The following is a 21,848-nucleotide window of genomic DNA, read 5'->3' as shown; positions in this document are numbered from 1 at the left end:
GACCCTGTGAACTGCAGCATGCCAGACTTCCCTGTCCTTCACTATCTGAGTTTGCTCAAACTCATGTCCACTGAGTTGGTGATGCCAGCCAACCATCTCATCCTCTGTCGCCCTCTTCTCCTGCCCCCATCTTTCCCAGCATCAGAGTCTTTTCCAATGAGTTGGCTCTTGACACCAGGAGGCCAAAGCTTCAGCATCAGTCCTTACAATGAATGAATATTCAGGGTTGATTTCCTTTAGGATTAATTGGTTTGATCTCCTTTCAGTCCAAGGGATTGAGTCTTCTCCAGCACAGCAATTTGAAAGCATCAATTCTTCAGCACTTAGCCTTCTTTATAGCCAACTCGCATATGTGCATGTGACTACTGGAAAAACCACAGCTTTGACTATATGGACCTTTGTCAGTAAAATGACGTCTCTGCTTTTGAATACTCTGTCTAGGTTTCTCATAGCTTTTCTTCCAAGGAGGAAGCGTCTTTTAATTTCATAGCTGCAGTCACCATCTGTAGTGATTTTGGAGCCCCAAAAAATAAAATTTCTGTCACTGTTTCCAATTTTTCCCTTTCTATCTGCCATGAATTGATGGGACCGGATACCATGATCTTAGCTTTTTGAATATTAAGTTTCACATCAACTTTGTCATTCTCCTCTTTCACCCTCAAGAGGCTCTTTAGTTCATCTTCACTTTCTGCCATTAAAGTGGTATCATCTGCATATCTGAGGTTGTTGATATTTCTCCCAGCAATCTTGATTCTAGCTTGTGCTTCTTCCAGCCTAGCGTTTCTCATGATGTACTCGGCATAGAAGTTAAATAAGCAGGGTGACAATATACAGCCTTGACATACTCCTTTTCCTATTTGGAACCAGTCTGTTGTTCCATGTCCAGTACTAACTATTGCTTCCTGACCTGCATACAGGTTTCTCAAGAGGCAGGTCAGGTGGTCTGGTATTCCCATCTCTTTCCGAATTTTCCACAGTTTATTGTGATCCACACAGTCAAAGGCTTTGGCATAGTCAATAAAGCAGAAATAGATGTTTTTCTGGAACTCTCTCACTTTTTCCATGATCCAGGTAATATTAATTAGCTATAAAAAAGGAACAAACTATTGATACAATGGGACATAAGGGCATTATGCTTAGTGAAAAAAAGCTAATCTCAACAGATCACATACTCTATGATTCTAATTTTATGTCATTCTCAAAATGACAAAACTATAAAGACAGAGAACAAATTAGTGGTTATCAAATGATTGAGACAGGTTGAAAGAAGAGGTTTACAAGAACTACACATACGTACACAAATGCAGGTTAAAAAAGTTAGGGTAAACTGAATAAGGTCTGTAATGCGATTAACAGTAATGTACCAATGTAAATTTCCTGGTTTTGATATTATACTACAGCTGTTTAAGACATCAGTCACTATTGGGAGTAGCTAGGTAATGGTACTCAAGACTACTATTTTAACTTCCTGTGAGTCCAAAATAATGTCAAATAAAAAGTTAAACAGTAAAATAAGGGCTCTTATGGATTCACTTTTTCATGGGTTCACTTTCAAGTTCCACTGAAAAGCATTACACAGTGGCAAAAAGTATGACCACCATTTACTATGTGGTGATCTCTTGATACCTCAATTTCCATGTCCATATAAAGAAGGTAATTATTAAAATCTTACTAAATTTCTCAAATGCAAACTTCCCTATCAAAAAGGCTCTCCAGAATTTTTTTTAATCCTTGTGTATACGGAAGAAATACTTTAGTAATAAAGTTCAAAAGCCTGTAAATCAAAATATTGAATATTGTGACTATGCAAAAATTTTTTAATCTTATTTTTAAAATAACATGTTAAAAGGCAAAAGTTTAACAAAGAGGAAAATATCTGTATTACAATAATAAAGGGCTAACTTTCCTTTTAACTTTTATAAGGTACTAATAGCTCTCACAATAAGAAAAATGCCAACGACCCAACAAAAAAACAAGCCCAGGATAAAAAACTGTTCATAGAAATTTAGATGATTAATAAACTCATGTGAGCCTATCTCATGTTACAAAAAATACAAATTAATCAGAAACCAATTTTCACTTGCCAGGAAGAAAGTTTCGGTTTTCTTTTAATACTCCTATACTGCTTTATTTTCTTACTATTATTTGCCTTAACTTATAAACATTTTGTATGATATTTATTTATTCATTTTTGGCTGTGCTGGGTCTTTGTTGCTGCATGGGCTCTTCTTCAGTTGTATCGAGCAGGGACTACTCTGCTCCAGCGTGCAGGCTTCTCACTGTGGTGGCTTCTCTTGTTGCACAGACTCCAGGGCACACAGGCTTCAGCAGTTATGGCACATATGCTCAGCACTTGAGCTCCTGAGCCCTAGAGCACAGGCTCAATGGTTGTGGGCCACAGGCGCTCAACATGTGGGATCGTCCTGGATCAGGGATTGAACGCTTGCCTCCCACATTGGCAGGTGGATTCTTTACCACTGTGTCACCAGGTAAATCCCACCATAAACTTTTTTAAAAAATTACTCAGCATGTGTCACATTCTAGAAAAATTTTGTTTCATTTAGAAAACTTCCCATTTGTGAAGACTTTAAAAGTGAGTTTAACTGAAAAATTTACTTCAGTTAATCACTGCATTTTCCCTACAAGAAAAAGTTGTTATAATACCCACAGATTACATGTCTGATTTTTCTCACTAATATTATACATTTAAGAGAAGGGATGATGACTTTTATCAAACATAATACAGGACAAAAAATGACAAACATGAAGAAAAAAATGAAGAGATAAGGGGAGAGATGACAAACAGATCTTGGATTCACATTTAGTCTCATTAAACAGCACCACTTCTGAAAAGCCTAAGATTTTAAAACACACACATACATTCTCTGCCAGTAAGTTATATTACAGTCAGTCTCCAATTTCATTTATAGGGCTACTGAGACATTTTACATGAATTTCCATTAAAGTATTTTCTTTGAAACAAACTATAAGATCAGACTCCTTTACACTCTTTTATGCAATACTGATTTTGGTAGAGTAGAGGGATTAAAGAGAGTGAACACAATCTGCCACACAGACCTGGAGTAGACCAATGAGGTTGGTGTGGGACATTTGGGGTTTACTACCAGATAGTGATGAACATTCCAAACCACAAGCTGTAGAGACTGGCAAAGAGGAAACAGCTTGCTGAGCACTCGTCGATGATTAATTGCTTGTAAAAAGAATACGAAAACTGGTAACTTGGTATATATTTTCCTTTTTCTAAATTAAAAAATTTTTTCATAGCATTACTTATCACGTTTGGAAAAGCAAAAGTAAAGCTATACTTTTGAAGTTTAAAAAATATTAAGCAATAACATTACAGCTTTATGTCTAATTAGTGACTCCATGTTAGGCTGAAAGAATAGCTTTCTAAACAATGACATATGCACCTTCATATTTAAGAAACAGAAATTAAAACAATTCCAAATACTATATACTTCTACATGTATGCTTATCTGTAAAGTGATTTTATCATTATTAGTTTCAGTTTGATATACAGTGCAACTATTCATGATACTAAGAAAAAGATAGAAAGTGAAAAAATGAAATACAATAATTTTTAATTAGATCTGCTACATGAATCTGGACATCAAATATTAAATTCCCAATCTATGAAATAATCTAAACTTCCCAATAAATCTGAACATCTGGAAGTATACTGCACAGCAATTAGAAAAAGTTGCACTATGGAAAAATATTAAAATCATTCTGGCTTATGTTTTGCAAACTCCAGCAGAAAACTAATGCTAGGGTTTACTGAAACAAACACTGCTGGTATCTCCTATTTCCTCCAAGAAAAAACAAAAAGCCATTATTATCTCTGATTTTCTCCTAAAAAGTATAATGATCCCTCTTATGACATAATGGAAACTATGAATTTCAATCAAAATAGCATTCATAAAGACATGTGGATACTTTTAAACTGTAAAACCTAAGTATCTACCCATACACCCAGAGTTTCTGAAACTAATAGCTAAATCTGGTTTACTTTAGACTCCTTTTTGTAAAAAAGCCATGTCTAAACACTGAGATTCATGGGAAACAGTACATCCTTTTAATGTATGGGGACTCCCTCTTAAGCACTTAACCTAGCAGAGTAACACATATGGATCACCTCCTGAATATACACATTACAATTTAACTGATACCACAAAAAAAATGTCATTATACACAAGCATTTAATGACAAGGAATGATACTTATAATAGTTAAGTGGAAAGTCCTTGAACAGTATAAACAGTTCATACTTTATGTATGAAGAAAAATAAGTATGTATATCCCCAGAAAACAGCTAAAAGATTACATACCAAAGTGTTGTTATTCTTTCATTTTTTATGTTCTAAATTTTCTACATTAAATATACATTCTCATAAATAGAAAAATAAATATCATTTTTAAAACAATACAAAAACTTATGCTTCTTGGAAAATACAGATTTACTTTTTCCTCTTCCTCCCATTAGTTACAACTAAAAATCCTGGATATTATACATATATAAAACAAACATAAGACTTTGAAAGGTGGACAGAAGAAGGTAGAATGTCAAGAGACCTTGGGATCTAAGGAACAAAAAAGTGATGAGTTCCCTGGGTTTTCTTTTTGTCTAATATATCTCAATATTGGAAATGACGAGCCTGGCAATCCAGAAACACCTAAGAGTGCAGACAAGGAAAACTCCAACAAAACTCTGCTCACTTTAGCCCAAGGACCAGGAAAGAGGCAGCTAAGCAAGACAGAAAACTTTTAGACAATAACCATTTCACTCCAGCCAAACACCAGAGAAAACACAGTAGTCCCAACACTACCGTATGGCAAAGGTGGAACCCTCTCTAGGATGGAGTCAGGGACCAGGGAGTGGATCCAGAACTTCATCCCCGAAGTAGGTAAAGAAGGAACTGCAGTATCAGTGAAGACCACTTGCAGAGCCAAGACTGCCACCACATTATATCAATATAAATGGCATGTCTCTAAAAACTAAACATGCAACTACCATATGACCCAGCAACTGTACTCTCGGGCAAACTGCCAAACTGTTTTCCAGAGGGGTTGTACCATTTACTGTTAACTGTTTCTATGTCAATATCCTTGTTATATGGTTTTGCAAAATACTACTAGGGCATCAAAAAAGCAAGAGAGTCCCAGAAAAACATCTATTTCTGCTTTATTGACTATGCCAAAGCCTTTGACTGTGTGGATCACAATAAACTGTGGAAAATTCGGAAAGAGATGGGAATACCAGACCACCTGACCTGCCTCTTGAGAAACCTGTATGCAGGTCAGGAAGCAACAGTTAGAACTGGACATGGAACAACAGACTGGTTCCAAATAGGAAAAGGAGTATGTCAAGGCTGTATATTGTCACCCTGCTTATTTAACTTCTATGCAGAGTACATCATGAGAAATGCTGGGCTGGAAGAAGCACAAGCTGGAATCAAGATTGCTGGGAGAAATATCAATAACCTCAGATATGCAGATGACACCACCCTTATGGCAGAAAGTGAAGAGGAACTCAAAAGCCTCTGGATGAAAGTGAAAGAGGAGAGTGAAAAAGTTGGCTTAAAGCTCAACATTCAGAAAATGAAGATCACGGCATCTGGTCCCATCACTTCATGGCAAATAGATGGGGAAACAGTGGAAACAGTGTCAGACTTTATTTTTGGGGGCTCCAAAATCACTGCAGATGGTGACTGCAGCCATGAAATTAAAAGATGCTTTCTCCTTGGGAGGAAAGTTATGACCAACCAGTTATGACCAACCTAGATAGTATATTCAAAAGGAGAGACATTACTTTGCCAACAAAGGTCCATCTAGTCAAGACTATGGTTTTTCCAGTGGTCATGTATGGATGTGAAAGTTGAACTGTGAAGAAAGCTGAGAGCCAAAGAATTGATGCTTTTGAACTGTGGTGTTGGAGAACTCTTGAGAGTCCCTTGGAATGCAAGGAGATCCAACCAGTCCATTCTAAAGGAGATCAGTCCTGGGTGTTCTTTGGAAGGACTGATACTAAAGCTGAAACTCCAGTACTTTGGCCACCTCATGCGAAGAGTTGACTCATTGGAAAAGACTCTGATGCTGGGAGGGATTGGGGGCAGGAGAAGGGGACAACAGAAGATGAGATGGCTGGATGGCATCACCGACTCGATGGACGTGATTTTGAGTGAATTCCAGGAGTTGGTGATGGACAGGGAGGCCTGGTGTGCTGCAATTCATGGGGTCGCAAAGAGTCGGACACGACTGAGAGACTGAACTGACTGACTGACTAGGGCAGAGGGTACAAAAGATCTCTCTGTATCGTTTTCTTACAACCGTACATGAATCGACAATATCTCCAAGTTACAGGTTTAATTAAAAAACAGAATTCAAAAACCATACAAAAAACTGACAAATACACTAAATATTTGGACTTCTTAAGGCAGCACTTGAAGGTCAAAGTGTTAGTTACACAGTTGGGTTCGATTCTTTGCCTGCCAGGCTCCTCTGTCCATGGGATTTTCCAAGAAACAATACTGGAGTGGGTTGCTATTCCCTTTACCAGGGGACCTTCCCAATGCACGGATCAAACCCAGGTCTTCCACACTGCAGGAAGATTCTTTACCATCTGAGTCACACAGTCATACCCAAAGAACCTAAACTGAACCTAGAACATATAAGAGACTCAAAAAGGCCAAGAGTTCCCTCTTGGCCTTGTGGTTAGAATTCTGGGCTTTCACCACCAGGTCAAGTCAGGTCAGGAGACAGATTCTGCAAGCTGCATGGCACAGTCAAAAAAAAAAAAAAACCCTTACTGAATTACATTGAATAATATAATCAACATTTCAAAATGAAGACCCCTAAAAATCTAACAGTTCCATTTCACTGGTTTTAAACAAAACAATCTTAGAACAGTAACAAGAAAAAAGCTGATTTCAAGAAAATAAAGTATCCTGGTATTTCCCCACAAAAAGAACAGTAACTGATATCACTTATATGTGGAATCTAAAATATGACACAAAGGAACTTATTTACAAAACAGAAACAGACTCTCATTGAAAACAAACTTACGGTTACCAAAGGGGAAGAGGGTGAGGAGGAATCAATTAGCAGTTTGAGATTAGCAGATACATACTACTACATATAAAACAGATAAAGAGCAAAATTCTGCTGTACAGCACAGGGAACTATATTCAATATCCTGTCTAAACCATGATGGAAAATAACATGAAAAAGAATATATATGTATAACTAAATTACTTTGCTGTACACTGAAAGCAAACACATTATAAATCAGCTATAATAAAAAAGTTAAATATAAACCTCAACTGAAAAAAAAAGTTCTATGCATGAAATCTGAAATTACCATATAGGAGAGATTCTTTACAAACCAAGCAGCACACATAAATACCATGTATCCAGTAATAGCGGCCTCCCCAGCGCAAACCTGAAGTGTGAGGGGCCCTTCCTCCATCGCTGAGGCCAGACCGCGCTCCATTAAGGCAGGGCAGGGGCAGCTCTGCAGCACCTCTCCTGCATGTGGCCACAACTAGTTCACCAGGCCTGCCCGCTGTGGGGACAGCAGGTCCCAGGCTACCTCATCAGTCACCAGCTGAGGAGTGAGGCCAGTCGCAGGCTGAACCAGCCACCTCAGTGATCCCACTAATGAGCATGTCAACTGCCTCGGCAAGGCCACCAAGGTCTCCACCATCTGCAAGCCTAGCTCCACTGAGGGCTAGACGTCCTGGTCACTTTCTGGTGTCCCATCTTTCTGCTCCGAGTAAAGCGGCATCAAGGCCAGTGCACACATTGATAGCTGCCGGAGCAGCCGTTAGTGAGCAACTGTCAACCAGCAACCGTTAGTGGTCCTGCTCAGCCATTGGTTGGTGCCACAATGAGCACCTCCCCCAAGCAAGCAACCGTTAGTGAGCAACTGTCAAACAGCGACGGTTAGTGGTTCTCCTCAGCCATTGGTCAGTGCCCAGTGGGCTCCTCCCCCAAGCAAGTAACCGTTAGTGAGCGACTATCAAACCAATAACCCTTAGTGGTTCTGCTCAGCCATTGGTCAGTGCCCAGACGGCCCCTCCCCCTCCTGTATACAAAAGGAGTCCAAATTCAGACTGAGGGAAGATGGGCTTTTCAATATATAATTTTATTTATTGGCTGTATTGGGTCTTTGTTGCTGTGCAGGCTTTTCTCTAGCTGAGGTGAGTGGGGGTTAATCTCCATTTGCAGTGCCCAGGCTTCTCCTTGTAGTGGCTTCTCTTGTTGCAGAGTGCGGGCTTTAGGGAGCAGGGGCTTCAGTAGTTGTGGCCACAGGCTTCGGTGCTCCAGGGCACATGGGGTCTTGCCGGATTGGGGATCAAACCCATGTCTCCTGCATTGGCCAGCAAATTCTTTACCACTGAGCAACCAGGGAAGCCCAGAAGATAGTTTTTGAGATGTTAGTCTGCCATCTTTTTGGTGTGCTAGCTTTCTGATTAAAGTTGTTATTTATTGTTCCAACAACTCACCTGTCAATCGATTTATTGGTCTGTTTTTAAGATTAACTGTCATAATTGGTGACCGTCTCTATTACGTATGAACACAGCCCTTTTTACCTGACAAAGCGTAGCATCAGTCTCTCAGTTGTGCTCCCACGGACTGTAGCCAACGAGGCTACTCTGTCCATGGGATTCTCCTGGCAAGAATACTGGGGATTGCCATTCCCTTCTCCAGAGGATCTTCCCAACCCAGGGATCAAACCCAGGTCTCCTGTACTGCAGGAAGATTCTTTACTATTTAAGCTACAGGGAAGACCCTTTGGGTGGGCTCCAGGAGTTGGTGTTGGACAGGGATGCCTGGCGTGCTGCAGCTCATGGGGTCGCAAAAGTTGGACACAACTGAGCGACTGAACTGAAGACCCTTTATCTGACAAAACTGTCATTCAATAACAAGAAAGTCTCTAATGTTACTAAGAAGATCCAAGCAATTCATTAATTAAAGGAAAAAAATGTATACAGGGACCTGTGTTGTCACTTCATTTAAAAACAATAGAATAGTCTTTTCTGACTAAATTCCCCTGCATGAACACCTGATCTGACAATCTAGGTGCAACATCAGCTGACTTTATGATTAGTGAAGGTGAAGGTGAAGTCGCTCAGTCATGGCTGACTCTGTGACCCCATGGACTGTAGCCTACCAGGCTCCTCCATCCATGGGGTTTTCCATGCAAGAATACTGGAGTGGGTTGCCATTTCTTTCTCCAGGAGATCTTCCCGACCCAGGGATTGACCCTGGGTCTCCTGATTGTAGGAAAACGCTTTACCGTCTGAGCCACCAGGGAAGTCCAGGCTCTATGATGGAATAGGGCCAAAAGTGCCAGGCTGCTACTGGGAGGAGCTACCCCACACCCGAGGTCAGGGGCAGCAGCCAAGAGGAGCAACCCCACATCCAAGGAGCGGTGGCTGCGTGGGCACAGGAGGGCCGAGAAGAGCTACTCCACGTTCAAGGTCAGGAGGGGCAGCCATGAGGAGATACCCTTCGTCCAAGGTAAGGAGCAGCAGCTGTACTTTGCTGGAGGTAGCCGTGAAGAGACACCCCACGTCCAAGGTAAGAGAAACCCAAGTAAGACCGTCGGTGTTGCGAGAGGGCATCAGAGGGCAGACACACTGAAACCATACTCACAGAAAACTAGTCAATCTAATCACACGGACCACAGCCTTGTCTAACTCAATGAAACTAAGCCATGCCCATGGGGCAACCCAAGAAGGGCGGGTCATGGTGGAGAGGTCTGACAAAATGTGGTCCACTGGAGAAGGGAATGGCAAACCACTTCAGTATTCTTGCCGTGAGAACCCCATGAACAGTATGAAAAAGCAAAATGATAGGATACTGAAAGAGGAACTCCCCAGGTCAGTAGGTGCCCAATATGCTACTGGAGATCAGTGGAGAAATAACTCCAGAAAGAATGAAGGCATGGAGCCAAAGCAAAAACAATACCCAGTTGGTGATGTGACTGGTGATGGAAGTAAAGTCTGATGCTGTAAAGAGCAATATTGCACAGGAACCTGGAATGTCAGGTCCATGAATCAAGGCAAATTGAAAGTGGTCAACAGGAGATGGCAAGAGTGAACGTCGACATTCTAGGAATCAGCGAACTAAAATGGACTGGAATGGGTGAATTTAACTCAGATGACCATTATATCTACTACTGTGGGCAGGAATCCCTTAGAAAAAATGAGTAGCCATCATGATCAACAAGAGTCCGAAATGCAGTACTTGGATGCAATCTCAAAAATGACAGAATGATCTCTGTTCATTTCCAAGGCAAACCATTCAATATCACGGTAATCCAAGTCTATGCCTCAACCAGTAACACTGAAGAGGCTGAACGGTTCTATGAAGACCTACAAGACCTTTTAGAACTAACACCCAAAAAAGATGTCCTTTTCATTATAGGGGACTGGAATGCAAAAGTAGAAAGTCAAGAAACACCTGGGGTAACAGGCAAATTAGGCCTTGGCATACGGAATGAACCAGAACAAAGGCTAATAGAGTTTTGCCAAGAGAACGCAATGTATCCTGTACAATGTCACAAACCTCCGTCCATAGTTCATCAGGTACTCTATCAGATTTAGTCCCTTAAATCTATTTCTCACTTCCACTGTATAATCATAAGGGATTTGATTTAGGTCATACCTGAATGGTCTAGTGGTCATAGCAAACACCCTCTTCCAACAACACAAGAGAAGACTCTACACATGGACATCACCAGATGGCCAACACCGAAATCAGACTGATTATATTCTTTGCAGCCAAAGATGGAGAAGCTCTATACAGTCAGCAAAAACAAGACCAGGAGCTGACTGTGGCTCAGACCATGAACTCCTTATTGCCAAATTCAGACTTAAATTGAAGAAAGTAGGGAAAACCACTAGACCATTCAGGTATGACCTAAATCAAATGCCTTATGATTATACAGTGGAAGTGAGAAATAGATTTAAGGGCCTAGATCTGATAGTGCCTGATGAACTATGGACAGAGGTTTGTGACATTGAACAGGGTACAGGGATCAAGACCATCTTCAAGAAAAAGAAATGCAAAAAAGCAAAATGGCTGTCTGAGGAGGCCTTACAAATAGATGAGAAAAGAAGAGAAGCTAAAGGCAAAGGAGAAAAGGAAAGATATACCCATATGAATGCAGAGTTCCAAAGAATAGCAAGGAGAGATAAGAAAGCCTTCCTTGGTGATCAGTGCAAAGAAACAGAGGAAAACAATAGAATGGAAAGACTAGAGATCTCTTCAAGAAAATTAGAGATACCAAGGGAACACTTCATGCAAAGAGGGGCTCAATAAAGGACAGAAATGGTATGGACCTAACAGAAGCAGAACATATTAACAAGAGGTGGCAAGAATACACAGAAGAACTGTACTAAAAAGATCTTCACGACCCAGATAATCATGATGGTGTGGTCACTCACCTAGAGCCAGACGTCCTGGAATGTGAAGTCAAGTGGGCCTTAAAAAGCATCACTACGAACAAAGCTAGTGGAGGTGATGGAATTCCAGTTGAACTATTTCAAATTCTAAAAGATGATGCTGTGAAAGTGCTGCACTCAATATGCCAGCAAATTTGGAAAACTCAGCAGTGGCCACAGGACTGGAAAAGGTCAGTTTTCATTCCAATCCCAAAGAAAGGCAATGCCAAAGAATGCTCAAACTACTGCACAATTGCACTCATCTCACACGCTAGTAAAGTAATGCTCAAAATTCTCCAAGCCAGGCTTCAGCAATATGTGCACCGTGAACTTCCAGATGTTCAGGCTGGTTTTAGAAAAGGCAGAGGAACCAGAGATCAAATTGCCAACATCTACTGGATCATCAAAAAAGTAAGAGAGTTCCAGAAAAGCATCAATTTCTGCTTTATTGACTATACCAAAGCCTTTGACTGTGTGGACCACAACAAACTGTGGGAAATTCGGAAAGAGATAGAAATACCAGACCACCTGACCTGCCTCTTGAGAAATCTGTATGCAGGTCAGGAAGCAACAGTTAGAACAGGACATGGAACAACAGACTGGTTCCAAATAGGAAAAGGAGTACATCCAGGCTGTATATTGTCACCGTGCTTACTTAACTTATACGCAGAGTACCTCATGAGAAACGCTGGACTGGATGAAGCACAAGCTGGAATCAAGATTGCCGGGAAAAATATCAATAACGTCAGATATGCAGATGACACCACCCTTATGGCAGAAAGTGAAGAGGAACTAAAAAGCCTCTTGATGAAAGTGAAAAAGGAGAGTGAAAAAGTTGGCTTAAAGCCCAACATTCAGAAAACGAAGATCATGGCATCCGGTCCCACCACTTCATGGGAAATAGATAGGGCAACAGTGGAAACAGTGGCTGACTTTACTTTTTTGGGTTCCAAAACCACTGCAGATGGTGACTGCAGCCATGAAATTAAAAGACGCTTACTCCTTGGAAGGAAAGTTATGACCAACCTAGACAGCATATTCAAAAGCAGTGACATTACTTTGCCAACAAACTTCCATCTAGTCAAGGTTATGGTTTTTCCAGTAGTCATGTATGGATGTGAGCGTTGGACTATAAAGAAAGCTGAGCACTGAGGAATTGATGCTTTTGAACCACGGTGCTGAAGAAGACTCTTGAGAGTTCCTTGGACTGCAAGGAGATCCAACCAATCAATCCTAAAGGAGATCAGTCCTGAGTGTTCATTGGAAGGACTGATGTAGAAGCTGAAACTCCAATACTTTGGCCACCTGATGCGAAGAGCTGTCTCATTTGTAAAGACCCTGATGCTGGGAAAGATTGAAGGTGGGAGGAGAAAGGGACGACAGAGGATAAGATGGTTGGATAGCATCACTGACTCAGTGGATGAGTTTGGGTAAACTCCGGGAGTTGGTGATGGACAGGGAGGCCTGGTGTGCGGCAGTCCATAGGGTTGCAAAGAGTTGGACATGACTGAGCAACTGAACTGAACTGAACTGAACACATATATATGGAATCTAGAAAGAAGGTAAAAATTTGCAGGGCAATTTCTTAAAAGGTTAAATATACACCTACCTTCCAAACCAGCCAATCCACTTTCATTGTTACCCGCTCAAAAAATAAAAGCATGTATCTACACACAAACACACCACACACACCCAAAATCACCCCCAGCACTTATCACAGTGCTATGTGCAAAGAAGATTCCGAAGGGTCTGTGCTATTAAACTGAACATAGTAAAAAGAATGCTAGAAATTAAAGTTCAGGTCCTGACTCAGCTTTGTGGTATGTGACCTCGAAGACAGTTATTCCGGGCCTCACAGTAGTTTCATGAGTCTATGAATTTCATCGTTTCACAGCCAATTTACCATATATATGGTAAAATGAAGCTTTTATAGGCAATGCAATTCCCACTGAAAACACCAAAACGCCACCAATTCCACATCCACCAAGATTATAGTTTTCCTTGGACCACTAGCATTTTAAAGGGAGCTTTCCCCATTCACGTCTCTCTCAATTCTCACAACAACCCTGTGAGATGGGTATGATCAGCACCCTGATTCTGTAAATAAAAAGGTTCACTGCGTTGCCCCAGACTTCAGAACTCTTTTGTGATAGAGTTGGGACCTAAACTCTTGTCTTTTGACACCTGGCTCAGTGCTAATACTGCCATACTATAACACATATATCTGACAAAGGATTTGTATCTAGAATATATAAAGAACTCTTGAAGTTCATGGATTAAAAACAAATAACCTAATTTAAAATGGATGAAGGATTTGAATACACATTTCTCCAATATGTTCTACCTATAAGAAAACAATAGAGAGCTGTCTAGAATCTTCCTGTGTATTTCTATTCCTAAAAGAGAAACTGGGTTCTAATCTAAATATCTGAGAACTTCAGACAGTTTAACAACAGCAAAAAAAAAAAAAAAAGATATCGTAGAATTTCAGAAAGTTTAACAACAGCAAAATGATATCTAAGAATTTCAGACAGTTTAATAACAACAACTTTAATGAAGCAAACATTTTCATAAGGGTCTCTCTACTCACCACCTATCCCCAATCTCCCCTAAATTTTTCCATTTTTTTTCCTTTTTAAGAATATAGTATGCTGCTAAGTCGCTTCAGTAGTGTCTGACTCTGTATGACCCCCATAGACAGCAGGCAGCCCACCAGGCTCCCCCATCCCTGGGATTCTCCAGGCAAGAATACTGGAGTGGGTTGCCATTTCCTTCTCCAGTGCATGAAAGTGAAAAGTGAAAGTGAAGTCGCTCAGTCGTGTCCGACTCTTCGCGACCCCATGGACTGCAGCCCACCAGGCTCCTCTGACCATGGGATTTTCCAGGCAAGAGTACTGGAGTGGGGTGCCACTGCCTTCTCCGAATAATCTTCTGTAAAAGCTTTTTAAGTTTTTTCATGACAGTCTCAACATATGTGGGGCGGGGGTGGGGTGAAGGATGAGAGAGAGGCTGTAACTGTTTTATATGTGAGTCATTTATAAGTCAGAATCTATACTTTGTCATAATAAAAAAACCTTATAAACTAACTACAATCAGTAATCAGTAACTACTGTTTGAAGGAAACTAGCTGTGCCTTTAGAGTAGTTTAAGATGTAAAATATTTTAATTACAATTTTGCACACAAACTATAGCAGAATATAAGAAATAAGATCTCTTTTGGAAATACTTTAATACTTAAGTAATAAAGTCAGAAGTAAAGAGAAAATAAATATTAAGTTTTGTTTCTAATTACATACTACTAGAGCTTCCCTTGTGGTTCAGTTGGTAAAGAATCTACCTGCAATGAGGGAGACCTGGGTTCGATCCCTGGGTTGGGAAAATCCCCTGGAGAAGGGAGCAGCTACCCACTCCAGTATTCTGGCCTGGAGAATTCCATGGACTGTATAGTCCATGGGGTCACAAAGAGTCATACACGACTGAGTGACTTTCACATCACTTGAGGATCTGATCTTGAAATTCTCTAGCTGAATAGTAATCTATTCAAATAAAAATAAAGAAAGAACATATCAAAGTTATAGACATAGAAAGGATAAATAAAGCAAAGAGAATGGAATTAGGATTCAAAAGGTCCCCTCTGGAACAATGGAGAGAAGTCAGGAATTACAGAAAGGATATGAGTGCACTGGTGGGTCAGATGGTAAAGTGTCTGCCTACAATGTGGGAGACCCAGGTTTGATCCCTGGGTCGGGAAGATCCTCTGGAGAAGGAAATGGCAACCCACTCCAGTACTCTTGCCTGGAAAATCCCATGGACAGAGGAATGTGGTAGGCTACGGTCCATGAGGTCGCAAACAGTTGGACACAACTGAGCGACTTCACTTATAGGAGTGTAAAGAAGTCCTATACATAGTTTCAAGAAACCAACCAAGGACAAAGACTGGTTAACAGCAGCTCTAGAGAAAAAAAGACCTAGAGATGCGCTTACTACCAGACAAGTATAAACTAACACTGAAAAAAAGTGGATATTGGAAGAAAAAAGAACCTAATTTATTCTGCAGCAGCACTGATGGATACTAAGCTCCCTAAGGGCAGGGATCATTTTTAATTCCTTAACCACTTTACCTCCAAGGCCTAATACAGTATTATCTGTGTGTGTTGTTAGTGGCTTAGTTGTGTCGGGACTCTCTTCAACCCCAAGTACTCTAGCGCACAAGGCTCCTCTGTCCGTAGAATTCTCCAGGGAAGAATAGGGAATGAATTGCCATGCCCTTCTCCAGGGGATCTTCCCCACCCAGGGATAGAAACTGGGTCTCCCAAAATTGAACCATCTGACCCACCAGAGAAGCTCTTGAGGACAGAGCATATGTGACAAACTGCAGCATGTGCACAGGCTAATGCCCAACATGGTAAGAAGTTTAGACAGCACATTTCAGAAGGCGTGGCTGGAAGGAAGAAACTGTTTAGTCTGGAAAAGAAAAAATTTAAGTAGGACAAAATAACTGTCACTGAGTAATTGTAAAGTGGACACTGGATCTACAGGGGATAATTGTAGACAGCAAAAGTAGAACCAGTAAATAAAAACTACAGGGAGGCACCTCTGAGATCAGTATCAAGGAAGTCTTCGTAAAATGACAAATTTGCAAACCTGGAATTGATAGCCACCAGCTGTGAAATCCGTATCTAGGGGAGTACTTCTGAAAAGAAAGGGCTGGAGGATTCACTTGTACTGTGTGGAAAGCTGCATTAGATTATCTCTAAGATCTCTTCCAAGTCTATGATTCTGCAAATAGAAAGAAGTCCAGTAAAGTAACTGTTGTTGCTCTCAACGCTCCCAAAGTTTAAAATTTTAAAAATAAAAATAAAACCCAGGAACTTTGTTAATTAAAGGAACAATCCCACCAAGAAGGGACAAAGGTAGTCAAGATACTTGCTATGAAGAGATTGCTTTGCTTGGGATTAAGCTTATCATTGGGAGTGAGAATGGGTCACCAACTTCAGCTAAAGTCGCTCATTCCCTGTTTGGCCAGGGGCCAATCTCTCCAGTGAAACTGAAAAAAAGTAATTTAAAATACCAATATTATACGAATATAATTTAAATTGGTTAACTGCAAGATACTTTGGAATTTACCTCAGGTGATAATTAAAACTGTACTTTCCACCTGAAACTAACACAATATTGTAAATCAACTATATTCCAGTTAAAAGTTAAATTAAAAAAAAAAGAAATACTAAAAGAAAACCCTGTACTTTCCTACTTTACACATATATTAGGGTTGAACTAGTAAGTAAATCTATTATAAATAATAAGAACTAAGTATCTCACTGTCAGATAAAGAAATTACAAATAAGCAAGGAGGGGAATGCTACAATGAACTCTGTGATGCTGGATTAGAGTCAGAGAGACCAGCATGAATCCATGTTTATATTTATACACAGATAGATACAGAAACAGGTATGTGTAGGGAATTCCCTGGTGGTCCAGTGCTTAGGACTCTGTCCTTTCACTGTTGAAGGCACAGGTTCAACCTCTGGTCAGGGAACTAATACTCCGTGAGGGGTGGCTAAAAAAAAAAATCAGATGTGTATACCTGGGTCAGTATACATAAATATATTTCCTAACTCTGTTCCCTAAGAGTGTCAAGAAGCAGTAATATCCCAGTAGCAATGAGTAAATGAACACCCAGTTCATTTAGAAACCAGATCTTGGTTTCTAAATATTTTTCTCCAATAAAAGAAACCAGGAGAAATGGTTGATTCTAGGACTGAGGCAGAGAAAATACAAGATCAGACTGGGGCATCTGTGATATCAGAAAGTAAAAATGTGCTCAAAAAAAGGGGGGGGACAGGGTAGGAGGGGGACACATCAAAAGAACATAGGTGCCAAATGGTCAGAGCTAGAAGGATGTACACAATGAAATACAACCCAAAGGGAGAAAAATACTCATGAATCCACACTAACTGATTAAGTTAAGTAAATGGGAGGAAAAGCACAAATCTTTCTTACAGAAGAATTCCAAACAATAAATGTAGGAGGAATGAGAGAAATAGAAAATCACCAGTAGAACAGCACAGTAATTGCTGCTGTGGGCAAGTTTCACTGACATTAGAGGATGAAACTTTAAGAAAAAAATCAGATCGTTGTATAGCCTCCCAGAGATATTTACTAATTACTGTGGGTGGTTTTAACATATGCTCACAAATTCTTTGATACTCAGGAGGTGGAGCTTAAATTCCCTTGCCCTGGAGTGTGGGCTTGACTCAGTGACTCATTTCGAGCTTCTAACAAATGAAGTAAGGAAACGGAAGAAGAGTCACTTTATAAAAAACCAGGCAGCCAAGTTACTAAAATCAAGTTACTAAAGTTAATATCAGCAATAAGCCATGTTGATATCGGATATCATCTGATACAAAATGTGTGACAGGAAGGGCATACTATCTCTCTGATATTCTTCCCTAAAATGCTTAATCTCAGACTAATCAAGAGAAAACAAAACAAAATAAGAAAAAAAAAGACAACAGAAAACTCAAATTCAGGAACATTCTGCAAATGATCACTACTCTTCAAAAGTGTCAAGCGTCAAAGGCAAGGAGAAACCAAGAAACTGAAGGCAGTGGGTACAATATATATTTGCTTGATCCCCTTTCTTGACTCTAACTGTCCTCAACACACTCACTTCAAGCAATAAGGCTGTCACAGTAAGTTGGTTCTAGGGGGCTCCCCAGGTGGCACAGAGGTAAAGAAAATGCCTGCCAACGCAGGAGCTTTGTGATAGACCATGAAGTTGGAAAAAGCTGGGCAAGACTGACAGACTGACACACATACACACAAGCTGGTTCTAAGAATGCCATTTAGAAGGACAAAGAAATCAGAGATAGCTATTCAGTTTCCTTTGCAAATTGAGCAAATCATATGAACTATATCAAGACAACTTCAAAATGTTCCTTTCAGATGTCCTTGCTTTTTAAGGAAAAATAAAACCTACATATCAACAAGTGATGATTAATACTTTAAAATAAACAGGAAAAGGAGAACAGTGATGCCAAAACTTTGAAGTGTCAACAGCAAAAGTTTACACAGCCAAAGGATGGATCACCAAATTCAGAGACACCATCAGGGCAGAAAAGAACAAGACCCTAAAATCAATAGGAACCACATCTCTAAAACTAAGCCACCTATCTTGATGTAGGTGGGTGGTTCAAGCCACACAAAGGAAAGCTCATCCCCACCCACCCCCACTCTACACCCAAAATTAAAACTGCAACCATCTTTCCCTGTTCTCAAGCCACTCTGATAACGTTTGACAAACTTGTCACCCTCTCCCTTGAAAGCCAGTTAGTACCCTCTAAAAAAGCCAGTTTATACCCTCTAAAAAAATAAAGGCAAGCCACGTAAACCTAAGAAAATCCAGGTATTTCCCTCACTGTTATCAAACAATGGGAAATGACTTTAAATATGTAATATAAACTTATTTATAAATTTGGGGATTTTAACTCAAGTAAATATATGCTGGGATGACAAATATATGCAGAGACGACTTAAAAAACTGAAGAGGCTTCCTTGGTGGCTCAGTGGTAAAGAATCCACCTGTCAATGCAGGACACACAGGTTAGATCCTTGATCCCTGATCCAGGAATATCCCACATGTCAGAGCAACTAAGCCTGTGTACCACATCTATTAAGCCTGTGCTCTAGAGCCTGGGTACCACAGGCTGAAACCCCCAGTACCTAGAGACCCTGTTAGGCACCAAGAGAAGCCAACTCATTGAGAAGTTTGTGCACTGCAACTACGGAGTAGCCCCCTCTCGCCACCAGAAAAAGTCCCTGCCCAACAATAAGTAAATAAAAGTACCTATTAAAAAAAAAAAAACTGAGGTAGTGAGGAAATGTGTTAGAATCGCCCCAGCACTGTCCAACGTAAATATGTGAGTTAGCACAATGCAGAAAGAAGGCTGACCCACTAGGCTTCTGTAACTTGATTAAAACATTCCCTAAGAACATCTAGTGCTCTTAGTTTCAATTCTATAATCAACTGCACTCTTATTACTGATTTGCCTGCCCAGAAACAAAGGAGGTGTCCTGGGCCTGTAGGTAATTAATGCCAGTTGTTCATATGGCACTTAAAACTCTGGACGTAAATAAATTGATACCTGGCTTATCGTTCTCCAGTGAGATTACTTTGCACGAATAAATTCTCAAGTGCTTGAATCACCCCTGTGTGAACCCACAGTTTCTGAACTACTGTGTGGGAGTCAGAAGGACCCTGGTGTGGATGCCACTTAATCTGTGTGACTCTGATTTCCATCAGTCTCAATTTCCTCACCTAGAAATAAACACCAACTAGTGCCTGGCAGACAGCAAGTACTCAAGAAGTGATAGCTTTATTCTACGGAAGCCATATTTGAGAGCAAGTGTATAACTGAGGTAAAAACATTTCATTTAAAAAGCAGCAGTATGGACCGTCAAACCACAACAGTTTAAAAGACACCCCCAGAAGAGAGATGTCCTGTACAAGAGAGTTGAAAAAAGCAAAGGTAAAACGTTGCAAGTAAAGAACCCCCGGCACTGTACAGAGGGAGTCTCTCGCTTAGCAACTCTAGTGTTGTCGACCAAACACCCAGCCCGTAATAGTTAGAGCATGACAACTGTTCACTCTAAATCCATGTGCTCAGCTTGGATTCAGGACTGATTTATAAAAATAGCTGCTGCTGCCGCTCTTTGAATCTCTTTGAGCTGATGACTGGGCAGTGTTACCCTATAGGCCTAGAGCAGCTGTATTCCCTCACCACACCCATTTCTCTGTCTGCCCAGCCCAGCGAACGGCACCACCTCACCCTCCCCCAGCCCCCATCTCTGCAGCATACTATTCTCCCTCTTCCTGGGCTGAGTGAGCAAATTACAAGCACAAATATCCCCTGATGCAATGCCACAACCATCCCTGGGAAAGAGCAGAGGCAGTTGCCAAAGTGCAGCAGCAGGGAAATGGGCGGGACACACACAGAGCAAGACACACAGCAATCCTAGGGAACCAGGGAAAAGGAATCGAGAGGCCCTGGGGAGCAATACTGTAACTGGACCGAGGAGGCAGGGGAGAAGAGGGGGTTCCCGGGAGAAAGCTGGGTAACACTATCCTGAGAAGCACGTTTCACTCTGGGTCTGGGTCCTAAAACACAAAGCTAAACGTAATCCTGTCTCCTCCCCAAAGCACCAAATGCATTCACTTTACCCATTCCAGGATGAAAGCAAAAACCCTAACACTTCCCCCCCACAAGGAGTAATTTCTCCAAAGAACAGCTCAAGCATCACACTAATGGACAACCTGGCCCATGTGCTAAATCACAATCTCCGTTCTGGGTAACAATTCTAACTCCCCTCCAGGTCCTATCCTCGCAACCGCAGGCTTTACAGCGACCCATGCGCACTCCCACAGCCAGACACATGCTTACTCCCCAAACAGTGTTCTAGGGCAGCGCGCGCCGGGAGAGCCCAGCCTGGGGCCACGTACTCTCGAATACCCCCTACCTCCTCCCGTAACTCCCTGACCCAGCACCCTCTCTGAGGCTCACCTCCGCCCCACTTCAACGGACCCTCAAAAGCTTCACAGCACGACCTTTGAGTTCTCCTGTGTCTCCGAGCCCCACCCAGGGCCCCAGGCTGCAGCCGACCCTCGCTCACCCGGCTCAGCCCCAATCCCGCGCCTGAAAAGTGCGGCTCAGCCCCGTCGCTCCAGACTCCGAGAGGTCCGCCCCGCCCGGCGGGCCCCCTTATCGTGCCTCCAAGACTTGGAAGATCGCGCCCGCAGGCCCCCCTCGCCCGACCGCCCCCGCGTCCCGCAGGCCTGCGGCCACCGCCCTTCTCCGCTTCGGGCGGGCCTGGTGGGGTCCCGGGAGACCACGGGGGAGGCTCGGGCAGTCCCGGGTACAGTGAGGAAGCCGCCCCTCCGATCGGGCCCCGCCTGCCGCTGCACCTACCCGCCGCCGCCGCTGCCGCGCCGGAGCCGGAGCCGGAGGGAGCCGGGAGAGGGCCGGGAGGAGCCGGGAGCTAGCAAGCGAGCCCGAGGGGCGGGACGCAGGGAGGCGGCCGCTTCCTCGTCGCCCTCTTGAGGGCCGGCGAGAGGGAGGGGCGCCGCTGCCGCCTATCCCGCGGGCGCGGCGGCTTTGGCCAATAAGCGGGGCGAGGGGGCGGGCGGAGGGCCGCGGCGGACCAATAGGGGCCGGCCCCGCCGCCTCGTCCTAGGCGGGGTAGCGGCCAAGCGGAGGAGGGCAGTGGCGGGCGAGATACGTGAGGGGGCTTCAGACGCCTGTCTCCCGCCCGCCCGCTGCTGCTGCTGCTGCTGCTGCTACTGCTGCTGCTGCCTGGGCGGCAGGAGGACCGACCGACC

General features: G+C 42.3%; 1 protein-coding gene across 21 annotated transcripts in view; it reads right to left on the bottom strand.

Moving 5' to 3' along the window:
* The window catches only part of MAP4 (microtubule associated protein 4), a 152,946-nt gene extending 131,409 nt beyond the window's left edge, over positions 1–21,537 (bottom strand). For 14 of the 21 annotated variants that reach the window (XM_086368207.1, XM_086368217.1, XM_086368226.1 and 11 more), the window contains exon 1: positions 21,439–21,537. The gene's annotated coding sequence lies outside the window, so the exon portion shown is untranslated. Of the gene's footprint in view, positions 1–7,458; positions 7,908–16,114; positions 16,245–21,033 lie in introns of those variants that run through there. The other 7 variants (XM_086368209.1, XM_086368228.1, XM_086368210.1 and 4 more) reach the window with 4 other exon arrangements.
* Positions 21,538–21,848: the final 311 nt, after the last annotated feature.

The sequence above is a fragment of the Bos grunniens genome, chromosome 22, assembly GCF_055505025.1.
Source record: "Bos grunniens cultivar Pamir isolate PY7600 chromosome 22, Bosgru_T2T1.0, whole genome shotgun sequence".
NCBI lineage: Eukaryota > Metazoa > Chordata > Mammalia > Artiodactyla > Bovidae > Bos > Bos grunniens.
This window is presented reverse-complemented; position numbering and strand designations above follow the sequence as displayed.